Source organism: Chiloscyllium plagiosum, unplaced genomic scaffold (genome assembly GCF_037043375.1).
Source record: "Chiloscyllium plagiosum isolate Xiang-an unplaced genomic scaffold, Cpla_swu_hap1 HiC_scaffold_47, whole genome shotgun sequence".
NCBI lineage: Eukaryota > Metazoa > Chordata > Chondrichthyes > Orectolobiformes > Hemiscylliidae > Chiloscyllium > Chiloscyllium plagiosum.
In genome coordinates, this window is record NW_028270185.1 from 44,197,671 (window position 1) to 44,207,051 (window position 9,381).

Genomic DNA, 9,381 nt, shown 5'->3' on the forward strand with positions numbered 1-9,381 from the left:
CGTTGGACTGAAAAATGTAACATGGAGTTCAATCTGGATAAATGGAAGGTATTACATTTTGGTACAACAACAAGAGTAGGGCTTTGCGTAGTGTTGGAGAACACAGAAGCTAGGGGTGCAGGTGCATAATTCCTTGTAGTTTGCATCACCTACAGACAAGATGGTTCAAAGGCATTTAACATACTTCCATACTTAACATACTTAACATACACGGCAGTGTTGTGTGATTTTTAACTTTGTACACCATAGTCCAACACCGGCATCGCTAAATTAATGAAATGGGGGTGTGGTACGGAACGTTCAGTTAGTGATCGAAGGATGGAGAGAAATTTCTGAGAACGGGTGGATTTGAATTCTGACATATGAAACACAGGGATGTGAGCAAGCAGAATTTGAAGGGAAAAGATCATCACCTTGGAGAAAATTACCATGTTCAAACAACTGATTCCTTTGTGTTTCACAAAAACTGAGACAGGTAGAGCGATTACTGCCGTGACTCGGATTCGAACCGAGGTGGCTGCGGCCACAACGCAGAGTACTAACCACTATACGATCACGGCGTCCCACAGACGTGCACGCGTGTCGCTTGCAATAAGTACAGTTTCATAGGAAATGTTAGGCAGTGCAGCAAATGCACAATATCAGTGATGAGCGAACAGTGGCAGAAATGTGGGAACTCAGAATGGGCTGAGCGTTTAATATCGGTTCCCCCAGTGGCTGTGGTGATTCTATTATTTCTATGCTGTAGGCTGAGATAAATAGATTTCTCGAAAGCATCAAAAACTCCGGGGACAGTGCAGGTGTTGTTAAAATCTCTGGTTCAATAGTAATACAGTTTAACATCGGCTACTTCACCAGTTTCCCCACACAACGCAGTAACCACTGCTGCCACATAGTCCCAATTCCCAACCCCAGAAACAGAGGAATTGCGTGGCGCAGTCGCGAAGATCCAACTGGAAGTCGGGATAGGAATGAGGTCGCACAGATACTCTCAGGCTCCAGTGACACAACCGGTGAATGCACGGCATTTCTATGACGGTTTCGAGACGCAAGCAATTCCGAGGTTGGGAGAGCTCCCGGTCAAAGGCGGGGCAGAAGGGAATTTTTTTCCCGTTTATCGCAATCTACAGTGCAGCATGCTGAGACAGCTGAGTGCCACAACTGGAGCGAGGGCGGCTGGTTTGAAGTTTGATTTTACTTCACTATCACCAACTTGTCTGGAAAGAATTGAATTCACCATTTTCATTTCCAATTGTTTAATATCTCCCTGCAGTCTGCGGCTTTCTTCTTCATTGTTAATTACTGTTGTATGATTTGCACACTGCTAAATCACGGCCACTACAAGTAAATATGAATCATTGATCTATATGAGAAAAACAGTGGAACTCACTGCAGGCATGATTCGTAGGTTTGCAGGCGACGCCAGAATTGGAGACAGTGAGGAAGATTATCGAAGTTTCAAAAGGAACTTAATCCAATGAGTCGTTGAACTGAAAAATGTAACATGGAGTTCAATCTGGATAAGTGGAAGGTATTACATTTTGGTACAACAACAAGAGTAGGGCTTTGCGTAGTGTTGGAGAACACGGAAGCTCGGGGTGCAGGTGCATAATTCCTTGTAGTTTGCATCACCTACAGACAAGATGGTTCAAAGGCATTTAACATACTTCCCTTCATTGTTCAGTCCTTTGTGTGTAGGAGTCGGGACATTATGTTGAAGCTTTGTAGGACATTGGTGAGGCTTCTTCTGGAATATTATGTCCAGTTCCGGTCGCCCAGTTGTAGGAATGATATTATTCAGCTGGAGTAGGTTCAGAAAAGTATGCACGCATATTGCCGTGTGTGGAAGGTTTGAGTTATAATGGAAGGCTGGATAGGCTGAGACTATTTTCAGATTCAAGATACGGGTACTGGAAAACCATAACAGATAAGGCAACATCCCAGGAGCAGGAGAATAAGTTTTTTTGCGCAAGTGTCCTTCATCAGGCTCTTCCCCGAAATGTCGATTCTCCCGCTCCTCAAATGATGCATCCCAGCACAACACTCTGGACTCTGATCTCACATCTGCAGTTCTCACAGTCTCCAAGTGAAAACAGAGAGTGTTTTCACTCTAGGTTAGGGGTTTGAACGGCGACCTGACAGAATTTGGGAGAAGATTTGTAGCTCGGGTGCTCGTTGTTGTGGTTCTGTTCACCAAGCTGGAAATCTTTGTTGCAAACGTTTCGTTCCCTGTCTCGGTGATATCCTCAGTGCTTGGGAGCCTCCTGTGAAGCGCTTCTGTGGTGTTTCCTCCGGCATTTATAGTGGCCTGTCCCTGCCGCTTCCGGTTGTCAGTCCGGCACACTGCAGCACACCAGAACTGCAAAAAGCGGAAGAGGAATTCCTGCACAATGTATTCGCCAGAAACGGATACCCGCGCAATTTCATCAACAGATGCCTAAGGGAAAGACAACGGAACGAGGACTTGCCGCAACCCAAAGGACTAGCCACACTACCATACATCAGGAGCATTTCAGAACTGACAGCCAGACTACTGCGACCACTAGGACTTATAACAGCACACAAACCAACAGCCACACTCAGACAACAACTCACCAGAACGAAGGACCCGATACCCAGCATGAGCAAAACAAATGTAGTGTACAAAGTCCCATGTAAGGACTGCACAAAAAACTATATAGGACAAACAGGAAGACAGCTAACGATCCGCATCCATGAACATCAACGAGCCACGAAACGACACGACCAGCTATCCTTACTAGCTACACACTTAGACGACAAGCAACATGAATTCGACTGGGGCAACACTACCATTATAGGGCAAGCCAAACAGAGAACAGCCAGGGAATTCCTAGAAGTATGGCACTCATCCACAAACTCCATCAACAAACACATCGACCTGGACCCAATATACAGGCCACTACAGCGGACAGTTGAAACTGACAACCGAAAGCGGCAGGGACAGACCACTATAAATGCCGGAGGCAACACCACAGAAGCGTTTCACAGGAGGCTCCTAAGCACGGAGGATGTCACCTAGACAGGGGACGAAACGTTTGCAACAAATATTTCCAGCTCGGCGAACAGAACCACAACAACCTGCGATATGAAGTTTATGAATTATTGAGAGGCAAGTTAGAGTTAACGATAGCTGCCTTTTCCGAGGATGGGGTTTTCAAGGTGAGAGGGCATATGTTTAAGATGAAAAGACAGGGTTTTTATTAAAAAGTCATGTGAGGCTTTTTTTATTGAATGTGTTTTACGTGTGCAATTAACTTGCTGAGGAAGTGATGGATGAGGGTATGTTTGCAACATTTAATGGACAATTGATTCCAAATATGAATGGGAAATTGGGATTTTTAAAATAAATTTATTCGTGCCTAGTAAATCAGTTATTTCCCAGAGGACATTTAAGAGTCAACCGCGGTATTATCCATCTGGAGTCTCCTGTGGGACAGAGCAGAAGAATATGACAGTTTGCTTCCCGAACTGGCATGAGTGAATCAGATGGGATTTTCCACACAACTGATTCAGGTAATCACGAGATTTTTCAATTCCAGGTGTTTATTGAATTCAAACTCCACCATCTGTCATGCCAGGACCTGAACTCTTTGTCCCGAAAATATTACCTGTTTTTTTGGATTAACAACACAGTACTAAAACCACAAGGACATTATAACCACTCAACGGGTACAGGAGGAGGCATATGGGAGTAGATTAGTTTGGAAGTATGTTCAGCATGGATTGGTTGCACTGACGGGCCTGTATGCCTTCATGCTGTATGACTCTCCGATTGACGCTATGGAACAAATAGTTGGTTGGGATTAACAGCAGCATTGACAGCATAATCGAACACCTGATGGGATATGTATTCCTGCTGGAGTCTCGCAGGTTATTTCGTCAGTCATCCCTTCCCACACTCGGGACTGGTGAACGGCTTGTCCCCAGTGTTACTGATGAAATTATTTCCATTTCTGTGGTTAATTGAATCTCTTCCAGCAATTCCCACATTGCCCTGCTTTCTCTGTGGTATCGGCATCTTTTTTTCTACACAGGGTGAACGATCCTTTCAAGTTGTGTCCACACAGGTACAAATCCCGTTTTCCATGCTGTTAATGTGTTTTCATTCTTTTTCATTCTTTCTCATTCACCCACAGGGTGTGTGTATCACTGGTCAGGACAACATTTATTCTTCGCCCCTTGTTCGTTGCTGTCTGGCTACACCACAAAGCTGGGTTCGATCCCAGCCTCGGGTCTCTGTCTGTGGGCAGTCTGCACATTCTCTGTGTGTTTGCATTTTTATTTCTCCCTCTGACCAAAGGTGTGCCTGTTACAGGGATCAACAATGGGAAATGCAGGCTTATGGGACATGGAATACCCTGGGGTCTGGTGGGATGCGCATCCGATGTATCGTGTGGACTGGAAGGGCGGACAAGCCTGCTTCCCCACATGATGGGGATTCCTGAATTAACGGTCAGCTCATGTTTTTTTCTGGTCCTGGAGTCTCTCGTAGGCCGGACTGGGTGAAGATGGTTGAATCCGCTGCATAAGGGACATGAATGAATGAGATTGCAGGAAATTAAAGTCATTATCTCTGTTCCTGAGGTCAGGCTTGCATTTCAGGTTTTATTCGTCGAACGTAAACATCACCTTTTCCGTGTCCCAGTCGTCAAGGATGACTATTTTAAACTATCACCCCAACACCACCTTCTCCAGGTTGAAGTCTTCACTTTGTGGAAGAAATTGATACTGAGCTGATGCGAGCAAATGCAGCTGCCACCGCCAGTGTTGGAAACACAGATCCAAATAGCAAAGTCATCTTTTAAACCCAGCACTGCAAAGTTAAGGGCTCAGCACGCTCCACTTGTACCACTCAGCTGTCTAAGAAAGATGCACCGGAAATCGCTATGATAGTATAAACGGGGACAACCATTCCCTTGAGCAGGAGCACACTCAACCGAGGAATTTCTTGCGCCTCTGTACCATCTCAGAAGGACAAGCCGCTCACCTATTGCATCACTGGAGCCAGTGAGTAACTCTGCACACTCATTCCCATCCCCATTTCCGGTTGGATCTGGGCGGTTGTGCCGATGTTAAGCTAAAATGCTATTGAAGCAAACATTTCAGCAACATCCTGTACTGTCCCCCGAGTCTTTGATGTTTTGTCGAAATCGATCAATCTCAGTTTTCAACATTCTCATTCAAGGGATCTCCACAACCTCTGAGGACATCGCACTGAAAGATTCAGCTCATTCCGAGTTCCTACATGTCTGTCACTGTTCGCTGGGTACTGATATTGTACATTTGCTGTTCTTCCGAACATTTTCTCTGCTAGTATACTTATTGCTGCTTTCAGGCATCCTGTTCTGTGGTTACTGTGATCGTGGTTGTCGGTATTTTGCATTGTGACCACAGCAACCTCGATTTGAAACCAAATCACGGCTCTAAGGTTTCTCTCCGTTGTCCTTTTTGTGACACATGCTAAGAAATTAATTGTTTTACCTTTAAATTCCGCTCTCTCACATCTCTGCGTTTCATATATCAGGATTCAAACACTCCCGTTGTTGGAGATTCCTCTCCTTCCCACGATCATTAAACCTCCTTTCCGTCCCTCCTCCCATTTCTCTGAGGCAATGCACAATCTATCACTCTCTTTTACGTTCATACTGTTCTGTCTGTGCTGCGGTGACTGTTGTTGGGTGAACGTGCCCCAATACCACCATCGGGACCTGCAAACAAATCGATCCATTTGGATACCGCGGTTGTGAAATCAATCCCCATGTAGCAGTTTTTACTGACATAGGCCAGATACAACTGGAGCGTCAGGCTCATGGAAAATACCCAGGGCAGTTTTGGTGAAAAGATATTTTATTGTTAAAGATCAGCTTTCATGGCTTTCTGTGTTGGTCTTGTGATACTTTCATGGGACTGATAATCCAGAGACCGAGGTAATAGTCTGGGTATTCGGGCTTGAATCCCACCATGCCATAATTGTCAAATTTGGATTAAAAAATTATCTGCAAGGAAGAATCTAATGACTACTATAGATCCATTGACAATTGTTGAAAAAAAAATCTGTTTCACTGATGTCATTTCGGGATGGAATTTGCCATCCTTACATGGCCTGGGCTGCATGTGATTTCAGACTCATAGCAATATTGTTGAGTCTCAACTGCCCTCTGGGCAATTCGGAATGGGTAATAAATTCTGCTTAGCCAGAATCACCCTCATACTAATCCAGAAATATTACAACAAATGCTCATTAGACTCAAGCAAGAACATTGTGTGCAGTTTTGCAAGTCACATTATCGCAGGGCTGTGATCACACTGAGAAAATTACAGGAGATATTTACCGGGATACAGTTTGGGTTGAAGAGTTTCAGTTGTGAAGAAAGACAGGACAGAGTGGAATGTTTGTCGCAGTGCAAAGGAGATGTATACAAGACGTAATTGAGTTAGGGCACGGACAGGGTTGAATAAACGAGTTTCCCATTGATGGAGGGACCGATCAGCAGGGGCCAGAGACTTAAGGAGAAAGACAGAAACGTTTGAGAAGATGTACGAAAAAGCTTTATCAGCTAGTGGGTAGTTGGAATTTGGAATACACTGTCTGCATTTTTCAGAGCGGCAGAAAGCTTCATAACCTGAATAAATATTCAGATGTGAACTTTTGATGCCAAGACATATAAGGCTGTGGGGTAAGCATTCTGAAATGGGATTCAGTTCATTAGGCAGTTGTTTTTGACAAGTGTGGCCACATTTAGTTGAAGGGCCTCCTTTGACACTCTTGTCCTCGGTAGTATAATGGTTAGTGTCCCCGCCTGTCACAGGGCTCAATTCTCCGCTGGGGACAGTGTAAACGTTTTAAAACTGTCGCTCCATTCCCAAGTGCGGGTATTGATGCCTGTCCTTTCCATTCTCGATGGGGCATATCACACGAAGGATAGTGCTGCCTGAATAAAGGTGGGGAAGGACTGCAACTCTCAGGGAGGCAGAGTGTCAGTGAACGGCCAAACAAGTGACTTCTGCAAACTTCACCTTGTGACTGTGTTGGAATGAAAAGCATTTGACAGACTTGTTCCGGATTGAAGCATTTACTAGAAGCAGGAAGCTGAGGAAGAAACAACATAAACGCATTCAAGTTTGAGTGCATAGACATTTCCTGCAGCACCAATTAAATTGTAAAGGACAGAGTAGCATTTCGATACAGTGAATTTGGGTTCATTTGTTTTGATGAGACTGTTACCAGGGTATAAAACCATAAAAAAAGAAACAGCATTTGCTCAGTATGATGGAAAATTGTCTCAGTAATTCGCACTGCTGTTCAGAGGGAGGGTTAGGTTGATTGGCAAAGTTAAATTGCCCTCTCGTGTCCAGGGAGTGAATTAAGTAAGTTAGGTGAATTAGCCATGGGTAACGCGGGGATAAGGTCAGCAGTCACAGGACGTCAGGTTATACTCCAACAGGTTTATTTGAAATCATAAGGGGGAGGGATTCCCCTTCTTCAGGTGAAATATAAGGAAATAGGGAGGGGAGATTGGTATTGGTGAGATGCTCTTCAGAGAATCAACACCGGCTAAATTGACTGAAATGCTCTTTCTGCACTGCAGAATTTAGTGATTCTATGAATTGTTAATGACGGTGTTTACTGAGGTGTAAAGCCATTAGAGAAGATGCTGATGGGGGTATTCACTTGTCTTCTTTGAAAATTGAGAACAGTTATCCCTGAACCAAGGAAGACTTAGTGGGGGCTTTCAGGTTATGAAATGTTTGGACAGAGTAAATAGGTGGAAAATTCCCACTTTCAAGTAAGTCAACATCTCGAAGTCAGGCATTCAATACCTTTGATAAACCCTTTGAATGACAAAGCAATGATGAGAACAGAATCGCGGTCACTCCGAGAATCTGTTTTTCAAAATATTTGGACATTTGGTGACATACAAGGAATAAATTTCACAAGGAGAGAGACAGCGTGTGCCTAGGTAAAGGTGCAGAGGTGGTGTTTAGTCGGTCGGAAGTTGCGGGGAAACAATGTCTAAGTTGGTTGACTTTAAATGTAAAGACATTTCGTGAACGTGTGCAGCTGAATAAGATTCGGTTTGAAAAACTCTGCATTTTGAAAGATTTGGCATAATATTCCACCAAAAGCATTGTAAATGGAACTGAGTGAGTTTTTATTTATTGCGAAGAAGAATATATTACATAATGAATAGGAAGTGACCAGTTGCTTGGAGATCGACTTCCTGCTTTCATCACATGCGTTAAGAATGTGAGAACAAACACCATGATGTTTGGTCCATTTAATACTCAGTGAAATCTGCCAAAACAACGAGCAAAGAAACTGGTGGGTTTTATTTTGCACTTTAACCCTCTGCTTTCTAAGCAGTATTTTCCTTAAGCTGAAATAAAGTCAGAGCAAATTTGAATACAACATTAATCGTTCCAATGAGATATATCTAATTCACTTCTGATTTTTACAATGAACATTGTGAGGTTTCAGAAAAATTAAAATGAAACGAACAAATCAGCATTTCTTGCGATTTAATCCAATTCAGGTTCGGCCATTCAGCGACAACATCGCCTTTATTTCCCTCACCATGGCTTCTTCACGTGAGAGAAAAAGTGACTGAAGGAATTATGTGTCAAATGTAGGTGTAAATATGACGGTAAATTTTGTCCTGTTTCATTCTGACTCAGTTATGACTCAGAATGTATCACTGACAGCTATTCATTCTGACCAGCATGGCTATTTATTGGAATTTCCTCTTATTATAATTCAAGTGAAGGCAGAAACACAATGGTGTGGATTCGATTCCGCTCTGGAACGTTCTCATCCATGACGTTCACCACATGTAACCTGATGAGGTCACATGTCACCCCTCTATAAAATGAGAGATGATGATGGTGGGTTATTATACCGCTGTGCTCCACATTCACGGGTTCGACTCACACTCTAGTTGTTAACTTTACACACCGCTCTGGCAGTTTTTCTTTGCACCTCACACCTCTGGTATACACTGGATCGAGAATCTTGTTCTTGTCCTTCACTGCACAGGAGATTCACAAATAATCGACACCACATTAAAGTCGAAATGAAGAGTGAGAGCAGTCATTCTATTCAATTGTAGATTAAATTGGTGTCATGGGAAGGAACGCAGTTTTTTTCGCCCTGCATTCCATCTTGTCTTTCTATGAATTTACATTGAAAGAAAGAGAAAAAAATAACAAGAGATTGGGAGCACAAGTTTATCCAGTGGGGTTGTTCATGAGTATTTTAACCTAACACTTCTCACAAAGATCTATCATTATTTCAAACAGTCACTCGGAATTGGAACCGCAGAAAATTTCTCCAATGGAAATAAATTCTTTCTTTCACAAATT

General features: G+C 43.4%; 1 non-coding gene across 1 annotated transcript; it reads right to left on the minus strand.

The window, feature by feature from the left end:
• Nucleotides 1-488: 488 nt before the first annotated feature.
• trnah-gug (transfer RNA histidin (anticodon GUG)) lies at nt 489-560 on the minus strand. Its single transcript has one exon. It is a non-coding gene; the product is annotated as a tRNA-His (tRNA).
• Nucleotides 561-9,381: the final 8,821 nt, after the last annotated feature.